This window comes from Salvia splendens, unplaced genomic scaffold (assembly GCF_004379255.2).
Source record: "Salvia splendens isolate huo1 unplaced genomic scaffold, SspV2 ctg1168, whole genome shotgun sequence".
NCBI lineage: Eukaryota > Viridiplantae > Streptophyta > Magnoliopsida > Lamiales > Lamiaceae > Salvia > Salvia splendens.
This window is the reverse complement of record NW_024598720.1, coordinates 64,060-81,606: the sequence shown is the minus strand read 5'-3', so window position 1 is coordinate 81,606 and position 17,547 is coordinate 64,060. Positions and strand designations below refer to the sequence as shown.

The 17,547-nt window shown below is 51.0% G+C and overlaps 1 pseudogene; it reads right to left on the bottom strand.

The window, feature by feature from the left end:
• Nucleotides 1-15,702: 15,702 nt before the first annotated feature.
• Nucleotides 15,703-16,532, bottom strand: LOC121788868 (annotated as a pseudogene).
• Nucleotides 16,533-17,547: the final 1,015 nt, after the last annotated feature.

The window sequence follows — 17,547 nt, the reverse complement described above, 5'->3', positions numbered from 1 at the left end:
GAGGGGCGGGTGGCGACGTGAGGGATGGGTGGGTGTTTTCCGGCGATGCAATAGGGAGTTATTTTTTAGAGAAGGGAGAGCGTCTCTCTCTACAGCTTGCAACAAGTTCTCCTCTACATGGGAGGTTCACTTGCCCTTGGATCCCAACTCCTATTATGCTCTCGGCCGTGTATGCTAAATGCACGAGAGGGGAGCGACATGTCCTATGGGAAAAGTTAAGAGATATCACACAACTCTCGGATGGGAAGCCGTGGCTTATAGGAGGGGACTTCAACACGATCCTCTCTACTCAAGACAGGACGGGGAGCGATACAAACCGTCAAGCGGAAATGGTTGATTTTGCCGAAGCCATTGAGGACTGTGGTCTTATGGACCCGGGCTACGATGGATCAGAGTTCACTTGGGCTAAGAATGGCCTTATGGAAAGGTTGGACAAGGTGTTGATTAGCGAGACGACAGCTCAAACGTTTGAGGCAATAAGAGTCACAAACCTCCCACGCATCGCGTCTGATCACGGGCCTCTCCTTGTTAGATGCAGGCTGACTAACATCTTTACGAGCGGGAAAGCGTTCAGGTTCCAAAACATGTGGGTCCGGCATGAGGGTTTCGGTGACTTGGTGAAAGAAGATTGGATGGTTCCCACGGAGGCCGAGGGCATCTTCAATTTGAAGATCAAGTTAGCAAGGGATCAAGAGTACGCTTAAAAGGTGGAACAAAGAGGTTTTTGGGAATATTCACTCCAACTTAAAAACCTATGAAGAAAGCATTGCGGAGGCACAAGTGGAGTTCGAAGTTGACCCCTCGGCCCGGAATAGAACGGAGGTCAACAGACAGATTGCCGAGTACATACTTCTTCTTAAAATGGAGGAAGATTTTTGGCGGCAGAAGGCGGCCCTCCGTTGGCTAGAAGAAGGGGATAAAAATACTAGGTTCTACCAAAGCTGGGTGAAGCAGAAGAAGATCCGGCTACGCATCCACAAGATCAACGTTAATGGGTGTGAACTCACTGATGACAAGGCCATCAAAGAGTATGATGAGGTCCGAACCTTGTGGGATTGGACCGCATACTACTCTTGATTTGTTACGGCACACCACTTTTGGGTGTGGCCACGCCTTGTAATCACCGCCTTTGGAATTATAGGGATGAGGGACCCACGAACCCTCCACCGTAGAGGTGTTTGATAAAAAAAAAAAAAAAAAAAAAAAAAAAAAAAAAAAAAGACAAGGCCATCAAAGAGTCAGCGGTTGAGTTCTTTCAGAACCTCCTAGCCCCGAGCTGTCCGGAACTCGTGGATCCGGACCTTAGTCTCCTACAACGACTCCCCTCTTCGGAACTTCTCACGGACCTCCAAAAGCCTCCGGATGCGGATGAGGTGAAACGAGCGGTATTTGACATCTCGGCCAATATTGCTCCGGGCCCGGATGGATTCTCGGCATTATTCTTCCAAGCTTGTTGGGGCATTGTGGGACCAGATGTGGTGGATGCGGTTAGGCAAATTTTCGGTGGGGCCTTCCTCCCTCGAAGCTTCACGGCCACGAACATAGTTCTCATCCCCAAGAAGCCTATACCTGAGACTTGGGGAGACTACCGACCAATTAGCTTGTGCAATGTGATCAATAAGGTGATTACTAAAGTCCTCACGAAGCGACTTGCCCCACTTCTTCCTTGTGTTGTCGCTCCGAATCAAAGTGAGTTTGTCAAAGGAAGGCTTCTCAATGATAATGTGCTCCTTGCACAAGAGATGTTCCATGAGCTCCATCGAAGCTCCCCGGCCCCTAACGTTGCAATTAAGATTGATATGGTTAAGGCCTATGATCGAGTCCAATGGCCGTTCCTCCTTAAAGTCATTAAGCACATGGGCTTCCCCGAGCAATGGGTGACGCTCATTGAAAGGTGCATTGGATCCTGTTGGTTTTCGATTCTTATCAATGGGGCGCCGACAGGCTTCTTCAAATCCACCCGTGGACTAAGGCAAGGGGATCCCATCTCCCCCGCCCTCTTCGTTCTAGCGGCGGACTATCTCTCGAGAGACTACTTGATAAACTCATCCTTGGGAAAAAAGAGATGACATTCAAAGCAACCCGGGGAAGTATGGAGATCAGCCACCTTGCCTATGCGGATGACATCATTATCTTCACGCAAGCGGCCGTGAACCCCCTTCGAAGGCTTCGTGGCTGTCTGGATCACTATGCTAAGGTGTCTGGTCAGCAAATCAACCTCGGTAAGAGCAACTTCTATATTGCCGAGGCCCATGAAGGGTGGACAAACACAATACAAAGCGAAGGAGGTTTCTCTCGAGGTACGTTTCCTATCCTTTACCTTGGAGTCCCTATTTACCGGGGGGTTAAGCGCACGAGTATGTTCTTGTTCATCCAGGAGAAAATCTCAGCTAGGATCTCTGGGTGGGCCCATCGGCACCTCTCCTTTGGGGGGAGACTCACTTTGATTAAAAGCACACTAGAAGCGATCCCTCTACACATTTTTCAAGCTATCGAGCCTACGGGTGGTGCCCTCAAGCAATTGGATCAGCAGATTGCTAGATTCTTTTGGGGGTCAACTAATGAGAAGAAAAGGACGCACTGGATTTGTTGGGACCAGGTCTGCCTACCCACGGCTGAAGGAGGCTTGGGCATTCGGAAGATCAAGGAAGTCTTACGTGCTTTTAATATCAAGTTGTGGTGGTGGTTTAGGGAACAAAACTCCCTTTGGGCTACGTACATGATGACTAAATATTGCCATATGGCTTCTCCACTCACAGCTAAAGCCTTGGGGAGGGGCAGCCCTACCTGGAAGAGAATTTTAAAGGTTCGGGCCCAGACTCAACCGCACATTCGATGGGTGGTGGGAGAAGGTAAGATGCTTTTCTGGGACGACTTATGGCTCGGAGAGGTTCCCTTAAGAGATCTCAGCCTTGATGATAGGAGAGATCCTCTTGAGCGCGTGGCGGATTATATTACGGATGGTGCATGGGATGAGACTAAGATACGAATCCTTCAAGCACAAGCGGGCCTAGCACAACATTTAGTCCAGAGGATTCTTGATACACCAATCATCTCGGACTGGCCGGACGTGCCAAGACGGAAGTTATCACTTAATGGAGAATTTTCACTAGCATCTACATGGGAGACCTTGAGAAGCCAAAGGCCGATTGTTCAGGGCCTGAATGACATATGGAGAGCGGGGCTCACATCATCTATTGCTATCTTTATATGGCGACTACTCTCCAACCGCATCCCAGTAGATACAAAGCTACAACGGAGATGAATGGAATTGGCGTCCAAATGTCAATTTTGCCCACATAGACCAAGGATCGAATCTCTCCAACATCTCTTCATTCAAGGGGACGGGGCTCGCGGGATATGGAGGGAATTTGATGCATGGTTTGAGGGCTCTTCATCACCTCTACGGATCAATGACACTATACTGGATCGGCTTGAAGTCTGGGCAAAGAGAGCTCGCCAACCGGGTAGGAAACACTTAAGCCTGGCCTTGCCGTATCTCATATTTTGGTTCATTTGGGCAGAACGGAATAGAAGCCGCCACCAATCGGTACAATTTAAGCCATTTAATGTTGTTTGGCAAGTGCAAGTCTTCGTCATAAATAATATGGCTAACGGAATATACAAGAGGAAGCATTGGAAGGGAGTTCGCCTCAAAATCACCATCCCAAGCAATGATGGATCACGGAGCCATAGGCCGTTAGCGGTGGCAATTAAATGGCACCCGCCGGATGACCCGTGGGTCAAGCTTAACACCGATGGTGCGTATGTGGAAGCTTCGGATAAAGCCGGGGGAGGTGGTATCATCCGAGATCATACCGGAAAAGTGCTTGCAGCGTTCGCTTCCCCGCTGGAGGCTCACTCAGCCCTGGAGGCGGAGCTCCATGCCGTTCATCTCGGTCTGAACCTTGCCTTAGAATTCAATCGACCTATCTGGATTGAATCGGATGCACAACAAGCGGTCCAGCTCCTAAATGGTTCAAGTTGGGGTCCGGCACACACCAGCCGGGTTTTGGCGCAAATCTCACTCCTCAAGCGCCATCAAGACGTGCGCGCCACTTTCATTCATCGGGAAGGGAATAGGGCCGGAGATCTACTAGCTAAAATGGGATTAGAGTGTCACAACTACTACCGAAAGAGTGCCCACACGATTTTTTTTTTTTTTTTTTTTTTTTTTTTTTTTAATCAAACACCTCTACGGTGGAGGGTTCGTGGGTCCCTCATCCCTATATTTCCACAAGAGATAATTACAAGGCGTGGCCACACCCAAAAGTGGTGTGCCGTAACAAAATCAAGAGTAGTATGCGGTCCGATCCCACAAGGTTCGGACCTCATCATACTCCTTTCCAAAATACAATTAACCACAAAGCTAGTCACTATTGTCTCCCGTCGTCTCATGATCAACTTTGATACCCGTCCCCGTCTAGGTTTCGGATGTGCGACACTCCCATCTCGTCCAATCTAACCAAGTCCAATAGTTCTCTCGGTGCTGAGTTGTAGTGCATTCGTAGGCCACTGTCTTGGACTAGCCCCATTTTCGCAAGGAAGTCCGCCGCTTTGTTCCCCTCCCTGTGTATGAAGGTGGCTCGGAATTTGAGTTGGCGTTTGAGGATGGTTAGTTGCGCCACCGCTTGCCGAGCGAGTGCCGGCCCCCATCCCGTCCCATTGACCAATTTGATTGCTTGCTCTGCATCTGACTCAATCCAGATTGGTAGGCCGTATTCCTTGGCTATATTTAGCCCGTGAATCATGGCCAACAGCTCCGCTTCTAACGCCGAGTGGGCTTCAAGGGGTGTGCTGACGGCGACGAGCATCTTACCCGAGTGGTCTCGAATAATCCCGCCAGCCCCTGTACTGCCGTTCGCTTCATTATAGGAGCCATCCGTGTTGAGCTTTATCCACGGCTGATCCGGGGGGTTCCATTTGATTGCCATGGCTAGGGGTAGCGCCCTGATTGCCGCCGCTTGTTGAGGAATATTGATTCCAAGTTTAACTCCCTTCCAATGTTTCGGCTTCAAGCTTCCATTAGACATAGCATTTCGAATGAACATGTGGACCTGCCATACCACGTTTTGTGGTTTAAACTGTGTGCCTTGGTGGCGGCTCCTGTTTCTCTCCGACCATATAAACCAAAGGATGAGGTATGGAGTGGCTCGGCTAAGATGTTTCTTGTTCGGCTGTTGGCACCTTCGCGCCCACACTTCGATTCTCGTAGGGATTGTGTCATTGATATGGATGCGTGGGAACGGGCCTGTGAACCAGCCGTCGAACTCACTCCATACTCTGCGAGCTCCATATCCCTGAATGAAGAGGTGTTGGAGTGACTCAGTGTTCGGTCTGTGGGGGCAGCATTGGCACTTAGAGGCTAGCTCAATCTCCCGCCACTGAAGTTTCGTGTCAACCGGCACCCGATTGGAGAGAAGCCTCCAGATAAAGATGGCTATTGAGTTGGTGAGGCCTACCTTCCAAACGTCCCCCAAACCATGGATGATCGGGTTTCGTCCTCGAAGTGTGTCCCATGTCGAAGCCACCGTGAATTCCCCATGCTTAGAGAGGTTCCACCTCGGGATATCCTGTTCGTCATGGAGGATCGGTGTATTAATGATGCCATCGATAACATGCTGAGGGAGGCCGGCCTGATTGTGAAGGAGTTGAAGCTTGGGCACATCCCAACCACCATTTGTAATGAACTCCGAGACCCGGGTGGTTGGTCTTCCCCTATCATCAAGACTAAGTTCCCTCAGAGGGCTATTGCCAAGCCAAATGTCATCCCAGAAGTAGATGTCCCCTTGTCCCACTAGCCATCTCATGTGCGGTTGCGCGAGGGGCCATGCTCTTGAGAGCCTTCTCCACGTAGGGCTACTCCTGCTCGGCAATCTCAAGGTGAGCGGTGTGGAGTTGGAGCAATATTTTGCCATCATGTATCTTGCCCAAAGGGAGTTTTGCTCCCGAAATCGCCACCAAAGTTTGATATTGAAAGCGTGGAGGACCTCCATAGTTTTTCGGATCCCAAGGCCTCCTTCATCAGTGGGCCGGCACATTTGTTCCCATCCAATCCAATGGGTCCGCTTCTTTTCATTCGTAGACCCCCAAAAGAATCGGGCCATTTGTTGATCAAGTTGCTTGAGGGTACCGGCCGTGGGCTCGACGGCTTGAAAGATGTGCAAGGGGATCGCTTCAAGAGTGCTCTTAATCAACGTAAGCCTTCCTCCAAAGGATAGGTGACGGTGTGCCCATCCTGAGATCCTTCTTGCAATCTTTTCCCGTAGAAAGAGGAACATGTCCGTGCGCTTGACACCACGGTAGATAGGGACACCGAGATAGAGAAAAGGAAAGGCCCCTCTAGAGAAGCCTCCTTCCGCCTGGATCGAGTTTGCCCAATGTTCATGGGCCTCGGCAATATAGAAATTACTCTTGGCGAGGCTGACTTGTTGGCCGGAGACTCTTTCATATTTTTCGAGACAGGCTCTTAGCCGGCGCATAGGATTTGCCGCCGCTTGGGTGAAGATGATAATGTCGTCCGCATAGGCTAGATGGCTGATCTCCATGCATCTCCGGGAGGCTTTGAACGTCATGTCCTTTTGGCCGAGGATGAGCTTATCTAATGCTCGGGACAGGTAGTCCGCCGCGATTACGAACAGAGCGGGGGAGATCGGGTCTCCTTGCCGAAGTCCTCGAGTTGATCTAAAGAAGCCCGAGGGTGCCCCGTTAACAAGGACCGAGAACCAGCAACACCCAATACACCTCTCCATAAGTGAAATCCATGAATCCGGGAAACCCATACGGCGTAAAACTTTGAAGAGGAATGGCCATTGGACCCTATCATAGGCTTTAGCCATGTCAATCTTTACTGCCACATTAGGCGCTGGGGAGCATCTAGCAAGCTCATGGAACATCTCTTGAGCCAGAAGTGCGTTGTCGTTAAGGAGCCGACCTTTGACAAATCCACTTTGGTTTGGGGAGATGACCTGTGGGAGGAAAGGAGAGAGTCGAGAGGTGAGTACCTTGGTAATGATCTTGTTTAAAACATTGCAGAGACTGATGGGTCGGTAGTCAGTCCATGACTCCGGCGAAGCCTTCTTTGGGATAAGGACTATGCTTGTGGCCGTGATGCTCCTCGGCAGGAAGGCCCCTCTGAAGAACTGTCTGATTGCGTCCACTACCTCCGGCCCCACAATAGGCCAGCAGGCTTGATAGAAGGTGGCCGAGAAGCCGTCGGGTCCGGGTGCACTATCTCCGGAAATGCAAAAGGTGGCACTCCTGACCTCGTCCGCACTTGGAGCATCTGCGATGTCAGCGAACTGCTCGGCTGAGTGGACCTGCTGGATTAGGTCGAGGTCTGGATCTTCAAGTGTCGGATTGTTGGGGGCAAGGAGTTGTTGGAAGAACTCCACTGCGGACTTTTTAATCTCGGCTTCCTCGGTGAGCTCCTGCCCATTGACACGTATTGAATGGATGCGGAGACGAACCCTCTTTTGTTTCACCCAGCTTTGGTAGAACCGGGTATTTTTGTCTCCCTCGGCAAGCCACCTCAAAGCTGCCTTCTGTCGCCAAAAATCTTCTTCCATTCTCAGCAAAAGGATGTACTCGGCAATGTGTTTGTTGATCGCTGTCCTGTGATCCGGGGTCGGCCTTGCTTCGAAACAAGATTGGGCCAAAGCAATTTCTTCCTCCTTTTCTTTTAGATTAGCATGGATGTTTCCAAAAACCTCTTTGTTCCACTCCTTAAGGGCCTTTTTAACTCTGGCCTGTTTGATTTGAATGTTTAGGATTCCACCCGCCCCCGTGGGCTCCTCCCATGCTTTTTGCACTACGGCCATGAATCCTTCATGTCGGATCCACATGTTCTGGAACCTGAAAGCCTTGGCTCCAGCGGATGTGTTCATCTTCGTGCACCTGACAAGAATTGGTCCATGGTCCGAGGCAATCCGGGGGAGGTTCGTAACCCGAGTAGCCTCGAAGGTCTTAGTCCAATCCTCGCTGACAAGCACTCTATCCAACCTTTCAAAAAGGCCATTCTTGGCCCAAGTGAATGCCGCTCCATCAAAACCAGGGTCAAGCAGCCTACAATCTTCCGTTGCCTCCGCAAAATCTACCATCTCGGCTTGCCGGTTGGTATCACTTCCGACTCTGTCTTGGTGAGATAGCATGGTGTTGAAATCGCCACCAATGATCCAAGGTGTTCCCTCAAGAGGCCCGGCAATCTCTCTCATCTTGTCCCATAGGTGATGTCTTTCAGCCCTTGTACATTTGGCGTACACGGCTGAGATGGCCACCGGCCTAGCAAGGCGGTGGGATTTGAGGTACCCGTGGAGAATTTGTTCCGAGTCAACCTCAATATCAAAAGTGGACCCCTCTTCCGCAAACATCCAAATCTTCTCGTTCATGTTCGAACCAATGAAGGACAGCCCCAAGGCCTTAGAGAAACGGTCCGGGTCCGGTTGTGTGAGCGGTTCCATTATTGCAAGAAATAAAACATTATGACAACCAATTAGTCTTTTCAGAACGTTTTGAGTGGGCGCATTCGCGATCCCCCTCACGTTCCAAAACATGAGATTGTACGACATTATTAACAAGAAGGGTACGTACCCAAAGAGGTTGAAGGCCCTCCTTGATAGTCAGTACGGTGTTGCTCTTTGTTCGGAGCGACCTCCTCGGCGTCCTCGGCCGAACTGTTGCCTCCTAACTTCTCGGCCCCCACATGCAATTCCATAAGGTCTTCGTCCGCATCCCCACAATTCTCAACATCAAATTCTCCGTTCTCCATGAGAGTATAATATTGGTTAGTGCTCATGTGGTTCTTTGCCGAGAAGAACCCACGCCCCCTTGTCAAAGCATGGCGCGCGCCTCCTCTCGGATTCCCTCGCCGAACTGGTGAGACCAAGCTCCTCGCATTGGGGGAGCCCCACTCCACGTCCATGTTCCCACGTGGTGTTGGTGGTTCGGTGGTGGGATGCAATGGATTCCCCCGGTTCGGTGGGGACTTCCCAATCTCGATCCCGGCAATAAGCCCGGCATTCTGAGTTCCGGAGCTCGGTCCGCTCCCCAAAGTAGAGTCACCCTTGGGGTTCGGTCCCTCCCAGGGAGTATCACCGGAGTCCTCCCCATTTGTTTTGTTATTGTTTGGTCGATCACCGGCCTTGCCTTGCTTCTTCCCCTGATGTTTCCATTCGTTGGAGCTGGAGGCATTCTTCCCCATATCTTGCTTCCCCTTCTCGGTCTGTCTCTCGGGTTGTGGCTGTTTTGGCGGGCCGTTGTGGTAGTTTCTCTTTGGCGGCCGTTCCTTCTTGCCCGTCGCATAGCACACCTCACTTGCATGGCCGACATGTTTGCATTCTCGGCAATATGATGGTATCTTGTCCCATCGGACTCGCTGCACCGTTTCTCGCCCACCAAGATCGAGGATTATCTCTTCGGTAGGTGGTTTTGTGATGTCTATCTCGACGCAAATTCGGGCAAATGAAAGCCGAGTCTTGTTTGCTGTGGCTCGATCAATTTGTATTGGATTGCCGAGAAGCTTGCCGATGGCGAATAAGGCGGATTGGTCGAAAAGATGAATGGGGAGGCCAATTAGGTTGCACCAAATTGCCGCAATGGGGGACTCGCAGTAAGCATCAAAGTCCGGGGACCATTTGAAGACCCTCATCGGGTGTCGGTCAATGAGCCAAACGGGCGTACCCCTTGGGCCTCCAAGGATTCGGGCATAGTCCGCCAAGTCCTCGCATTGAATGAGAATGTTTAGCATTAATGTACTTCCAACTAAATCCACACCGAAGTTTAATATTTTCGAGGGTCTTTTGGATTTGCAGTCCCGTAGGGATAGAGTGAGAGAACTTACCCACAATGGCGTGTCCCATGCTCTCAGCAAGCTTTTGAGTTTCCGCTCCGGAGAAGTAAATGGCCGGGATGCCGTCGGACACTGAAGCAAATCCAATGTTCTGGAGCTTATCCGGTTCAAAGGCTTGGGGGCCGGTAGGGTCAGTCGAGCCTTTGAGCATGTCCGCCATCGTTTTCGGCCGACCGGGGTGGCTTGCGGCGCCTTCACCCCGGCCTTGTAGAGTGTTACTCGCCGAGCCCGACGGGGTACCCCTAAGCAAGTCCGCCATCGATTTCGGCCACGGCGAGGGCCCCGGTGTAGCTTCTACCCCCCCAAGTTGATTAACTACATTCGGCCCTTGTGTTGCGGCATCCGTCGCGGACTTAGGTGTGTTTCCATTTCTCTTCGGATTGTTGAGTTCGGCTTCTCCATTCTCGGTGTGGATCTTCTCGGCACCTACGTTGCCGTTGTGTGCCCTTCTCGGCTTTTCCATTCTCGGCTTTTCGGCTTTTTCTTTCTCGGTGTGGATCTTCTCGACTTTTTCCTTCTCGGTGAGGGTCTGTTCGGCATCATCCATAGGCGTATCGTTGGGTGTTGGTGTGTCTCTTGTCACTGCGACCTTCTCGGCACTAGGCGTGGCCTTGTTCGTCGTCTCGATAAAAGGCTTTTCTCGGTAGACGTTAGGGTTCGACTTCGGTCGCGGCTGGCCGAGCTCCGCACTGTAATGTTCCGAACTAGCCTCAAACGTAGCTCGGAGCTTGCTAGTTCGTCCTCGTTCGAGAGGGGGAAAGTCCTCAAGAGAGGGTCCATTTCCATCCCGAGGTGTGTGTGTGACACTTTGCATGCATCCCGAAGAGTTTAGGGGGAACTCCAGTGGTTTGTGACCGGCCGTAATGAGAGGTTGCGCAACCAATGTGTCTAGCATCTCCGCCGAGTCCAAGGCGGCTAAGTGGATGATTTCGGCCTTTGTTGGTTGCGTTGGGGCCTCAACGACAATCGTCTCACGTGAGCTCTTGGGACGGAAAGGAGTTAGCCCACTTTCGGAAGGAGGTTTTGGTCTCCAAGCCAATTCGGGAAAGTTGGGTTGCTGCAAAAAGGAGCTAGATTTTTGTTGTTTTGGGGGCTCAACGGATGCATTGGGGCCAGCATCACGTGGTGTTCCGAAGTGGCAAGGCGCCAAGGAACTTTCGGAAAGTGATTTTGTTGTTGTGCCCATTTCGGGCAAGTTGACTAGCGCGTCCACCCAGGCCTTTTGACCCATGCTAGAGCCATCTCTCTCCGAGCAGCCATCATGTGGGGGGTTGTGCTCTCCTCCGTCACCGGTCCCCGCGTTTGCGCCGGCCGCAAGGTCATCAGCCGGAGCGTTATCAACAGTTCTGGCGCCGGCAAGTTCTTCATTAATCTTAGCTTCATCTTCACCGTTGGGATTAGGGGAGGGCTCCATCGACGTCGGGAAGATGGGGCCTTTGCATTTTGGGCTTCCGACCGGCGAGCTCCCTTCGGCCCCGAAATCAATCTTCTTCCTAAGTTGCTTGTCCTCCGGCATCGGTGAGGGTACGAACCTTTTCCGACCAGTGCCTTTGGTGGGAGGGGCTGGTGTACTTTTCCGTGCCTTCACCTTCATTTTCAAAGTTTTCCTCGCCACTTTCCTGCAGGGAAAAATTATGGAGGGAGACTCCTCCGACGTGAAAGTCATTGGCTGGTCCGAGAGAGGGTCCTCGGCCGGCCGGAGGACCATTAGCTGGTCCGAGATGGTGCGCGGTTCTTCGGACTCCGGGGGGGATCCGGCAGGCGCTCCGGCATGATCGAGAGAGTGAGTCGAGTCACCAGCCGCTCCGGAGCTTTGTTCGTGCCTTAGCCAAAGGAGTGGGTTGGTTGGTGAGAATCCGAGGTCGGGAGGGTGGTGGGTGGCTGGTGGAGCGGGGGCGTGAGGGGGACCGTCGACAGTGGTGAGCCGAGCGAGAATGGGGTGGGCGGCGATGTGGGAACTCAAAACGTGGTGGGGGATTCTAGAGAGAAGGGAGAGCGTCTCTCTCTAACTTACAATTCCTTTGACCCCCCAAGAGTGCCCACACGATGCCGAGACACCTCAGCGCGATTACTAGGATGGAAGCAATGGGAGTTCCGAACATTCGGGTCCAACATGAGGATGAAGAATAGTCTGAATTGGAGGATAGGAGGGTATCGGCTTTGATCATGGATTAACTGTTTTTTTTGTTTTTGTAAGGGAGTATAATGAGGTCCGGGCTTGTTGCTTGGGACCGCACTCTACTCCTAAATTTGTTTGGCACATCACTTTTGGGTGTGGCCACGCTTTGTTTGCAACGTCTTTTGAAATGCAGGGATGAGAGACCCATGAACCCTCCACCATGAAGGTGTTTGATAAAAAAAAAAACCACGAGTAAACCCGAAGGCAAAAGAAAACAAAGGCTCGGAGTGGTTGGGCCCCGACATTATGGGGGAAATGCAAAAGGGATGCGACATGGAGATGGTTCCCTTCCCCGAGGAAGGGGAACGTAACGGGCGAGAAAGCCACAAACAACCCAGGGACCCGGCTACTTTAACCCTTCCCTATAGAAGAGAACGGAGGGGCTCACAGAGAGGATTGAGCATCGAACGGCGTGGAGAATCCTCGACCTCGGCTGGCCAAGGGAGACCGAGAACACCGAGCAGTCACCCCGCCCCCGAGAGACCCGAAGTTCAAGAGCCGAGAAGCCACATGAGTACCAATCGCTATTTCTCTCTCATGGCAAGTATAAACTATGGGGAGAATGATTTCGGAGAATTTGAAGACCAGGAGACGGACATGCCACTTGACAAAGTTGATGATGGGACCAAACCCACAATAATGGATGCGGAGGCATATCAAGCGAGGAACGACCTCCAAATCATCGAATTCTAAAGGGGGCCTTCAAACCCGCCAGGTACGAACTTCCTTTTGTTAAACAGGTCAATTAATCAAATCTCACAACATAAAATTTCTTGCAATAATGGAGCCGCTCACAACCCCAAACCTGGAGAAGTTCTTAAAAGCCTTGGGGATAACCTTCAAGGGCTTGAACTCCAACGGGAAGATTTGGGTTTTTGTGGAAGAAGGGGCTGACTTTGATGTGGAAGACGATTCAGATCAGGTGCTCCATGGGCGGTTTGCTTGTCCTAGACTACCGAGCCCTGTTATGGTCTCGGCCGTGTATGCAAAGTGCACAAGGGGGGAGGGACATGTACTGTGGGACAAAATGAGGGACTTTTCCCAAGCCACCGAAGGAATGCCAGATCATTGGTGGGGACTTCAACAGAATTCTCTCCACGCGGGATCGAGCGGGAAGCAATACAAAACGGCAGGCGGAGATGATTGATTTTGCCGAAGCCATTGAGGATTGCAGGCTACTTGATACGGGCTTTGATGGCTCAGACTACATATGGGCCAAGAATGGGTTGATGGAAAGGTTGGATCGAGCCTTGGTGAGCGAACTGTGGACGAGAGGCGATCAGGATGACAAATCTCCCTCGGGTAGCCTCGGACCATGGACCGGTCCTTGTCAGGTGCTGGAGGGTGAACCATCCCGAGGCTGGCAGAGCGTTCTGATTCCAGAACATGTGGGTCCGACATGAGGGTTTTGCTGACCTTGTGCACGATGCATGGACAGCTCCTACAGAGGCGGAGGGTCTTCTCAACCTACAGATCAAATTATCTAGGATAAAAAAGACTTTCAAACGGTGGAATAAGGAGATCTTCCGGAACATCCATTCCAACCTTAGAAATAGTGAAGAGAGTATTGCCCAGTCCCAGGCCCAGGACGAGTTTGAATCAGACCCCTCGCCCCGGAACAGAACAGAGATTAACAAACAGATTGCGGAGTACATCCTTCTCCTCAAGATGGAAGAAGATTTCTGGCGCCAGAAAGCGGCCCTCCGCTGGTTTGATGAGGGAGACAAAAACACAAGGTTTTACCAAAGCTGGGTTAAGTAGAAGAGAATCCGGCTCCGAATACAAAAGATCAATGCTAATGGGAGGAAAATCACGGATGAGTTAGAAATCAAGAACTCGGCGGTCGAGTTCTTCGAAAACCTCCTCGCGCCGAATTATGCGGAACTCGCCGAACCGGACCTTGGCCTCTTACAACTGCTCCACACCTCGGCACAATTGGAGGACATCCCCAAGCCACCAGATGCGGATGAAGTCAAATGAGCTGCCTTTGACATCTCAGGAAATAGTGCTCTAGGACCGGATGGTTTCTCGGCCACCTTCTTCCAAGTGTGCTGGAACATCGTGGGGTCGGATGTGGTGAGTGCGATCAGACAATTTTTTTGTGGGGCTTTCCTCCCCCCGAAGCATCACGGCTACAAGTATTGTTCTCATTCCTAAAAAGCCATCGCTGGAAACTTGGGGAGATTATCGGCCGATCGGCTTGTGTAACATCATCAACAAGGTCATCACAAAAATCCTAGCAAAGAGACTAACCCCATTTCTCCCTAGAGTCGTCTCACCGAACCAGAGTGGATTCGTGAAAGGGAGGCTTCTAAATGACAACGTCCTCCTCACCTAGGAAATGTTCCACGAGCTTCCTAGATGCACACCAGCCCCGAATGTTGCCATCAAGATCGATATGGCTAAGGCCTATGACCGGGTGCAATGGCCCTTCCTCATCAAGGTCCTCAAGCAAATGGGATTTTCGGAGTCATGGATTACACTTATTTAGAGGTGCATTGGTACATGCTGGTTCTCGGTCCTTATCAATGGTGCCCCGGCCAGCTTCTTCAAATCCACCCGGGGGCTCAGACAAGGAAACCCCATTTCCCCCGCCCTTTTTGTGATCGCGGCGGATTACCTCTCGAGAGCTCTTGATAAACTGATCCTCGGGAACAAAGAGATGACGTTCAAAGTCACCCGGGGATGCATGGAGATTAGTCACCTTGCCTACGCCGACGACATCATCATTTTCACACAAGACTGCAAACTTGTGTGGATCACTTTGCAGAGTTGTCGGGCCAACAGATCAACCTTGCCAAGAGCAACTTTTACATTACTGGAGCGCATGAAGGATGGACAAATTCAATACAAAGAGTGATGGCGGCTTCTCCCGAGGTACTTTCCCTTTCCTTTACTTAGGAGTCCCTATTTACAGAGGAGTGAAGCGCACTGATATGTTCATGTTCCTTCGGGAAAAGATTGCGGCTAGGATCTCAAGCTGGGCCCATCGGCACCTCTCGTTCGGAGGGAGAGCTCTTATCAAGAGTACACTTGAGGCGGTCCCAATACATATCTTCCAAGCCATTGAGCCCACTTTCGGCGCCCTCAAGTAGTTGGACCAACAATTGGCCCGATTTTTCTGGGGCTCGACAAGCGAGAAAAGAAAGATACACTGGATCGGATGGGATCAGATTTTCCTTCCCAAGGCTGAAGGAGGCCTCGAAATCTGTAAGTTCAGGGAGGTGCTACGTGCTTTCAACATCAAGCTTTGGTGTAGGTTTCGGGAGCAAAACTCACTATGGGCCTAAGTACATGATGGCCAAATACTGCCACAAGGCCTCCCCACTCACCACGAGGGCTTCGGGTAGAAACAGTACGACATGGAAGAGACTTGTGAAGGCTCGGGCACAGGCACAACCGCACATCCGTCGGGTGGTTGGACAAGGGAAACTATATTTTTAGGATGACTTGTGACTCGGTGATACCCCTTCACAGGAACTTTGCCTTGATGAAAGGGATGATCCATTAACATTTGTTGCGAACTTCATCACGAATGGGTCTTGGAACGAGCCTAAACTCCGCTTGCTACACACCCAGGCCGGACTATCGCACCAGACATACCGAGATGGACGTTGTCTCGAACAGGGGATTTCTCTCTACGGACGACTTTTTTTTTGTCGTACTGGCTGAAAAACTCTCAATCATATTATCAAAAAACAGGAATGTTAGGTGATAGTTATCAATCCAACATAAGAAATTACTGTAATGGATGGAAAATTGGAGATGACTTTTATAAATGTTCTAACTGACAACGATGCCCTAACAACATTCGCAAAACATTAAAAATAACCCAAATTCTAAACCAAGCATTGGGTTCAAATCTATACTTCGACCTCAACCTCAGCCGGTGCCAAAGCTGGGCGGAATGCTTCTTCTTCCTTTGGAGAATGAATGATGACAATATCCTTGGCTGAGAAGAACGTGTCTGACAGCAGAGTCGATGTATTCTTTAACTGGTTGACCAGAAGAAATCATGTATCCATCCTTGAACTTCTGGACTTTGCACGTTGAGCCCTAAGTTTCCCCTTAACGATAACCTCACAACCCTTTGCCCCATTCTCCATAACAAATCTTAGAACACTATAGCATGCCCGTCTAACAGCAAGGCCACCGAGGAGTTTGTAGCGAAGGGATTCAGCCTGAGCAATGGCGTAAAGCCCTTTGTTGTTAACCTTCTCTTTTGTTGTTAACCTTCTCATCATACAGCTCCACGCTGTTTTCATGAAACTTAAACCTCTTCTGCACCACTGAGGTGAGCTCCCTAATCCTCCTGCCCTTCTCTCCGAGAACGTTTTGGGTGCTGGTAGCTCGGATGATGATCTTTGTCCTCATTGGTGTAACTCTAACCTCGACACCGGAGTATCCGTCCTCCGCCAGCTCACGAGTGAGCACCTCGTTCAACTCCACGAAGAACACTCCATCAGCCACAAACTTTCGCTTCTTGCTCATCTGAGTCGCTTCCATGTTTACGGTTGCAGAAGAGCAGATCTGAAGGGTCGTCGTGCGACGGTACGAGAATATGGAATCCCTTCTCTCTACGGACGACTTGGGAGACCACCCGCGCATGAAGGCCTATCTATCATCCAGGGGCTCGAGGACGTGTGGAAAGCGGGCCTCACTTCATTCATATCTATCTTCATTTGGAGGCTCCTCTCCAACCGAATCTATGTGGACACAATGTTACAATGGAGGAGGATGGAAACGGCGTCCAAATGCCAGTGTTGCCCTCATAGGCCGGGTATTGAGTCTCTCCAACACCTCTTCATCCCAGGGGCTGGAGCTCGTAGTGTGTGGAGGGAGTCCGATTCTTGGTTTGAAGGCGCCTCCCCACCCCTCCGGATCAATGATACAATTCCGAAAAGGCTAGCTGTGTGGGCCAAAAGACTACAACAACCAGGCAAGAAACACATTAGTCGAGCAATGCCATATCTGATCCTATGGTTCCTATGGGCGGAGCGTAACCGAAGCCACCATCAATCGGTGCAATTTAAGGTGTTCAATGTGGTTTGAAAAGTGCAACTGTTCCTTCGAAATAGCATGGCCAATGGAAGCATTAAACCAAAACATTGGAAGGGAGTCCAACTTAAAATCATCGTCCCAAGCCAGATTGAAAATCGGAGACTAAGACCCCCTGTGATGCCGATCAAATGGAATCCCCCGGACGACCCCTTGATCAAGCTTAACACAGATGGAGCATACATGGAAGCAACAAATAAAGCCGGGGGGGAGGATTAGTCCGAGACCATGCGGGCTTTTTGCTTGCCGCATTCGCCTCCCCTTTTGAAGCCCACTCCACCCTCGAGTCGGAGCTAGTAGCATACACCAGGCCTGGCACTCACCTCGGAATTCAAGCGACCTATCTGGGTTGAATCGGATACCGAACAAGCGGTCAAACTCCTCAATGGCTTAGAATGGGGCCCAAGCCCATATATGTCGAGTCATGGCACGCCTGGCCATCCACAAGCGCCAACTTACCATC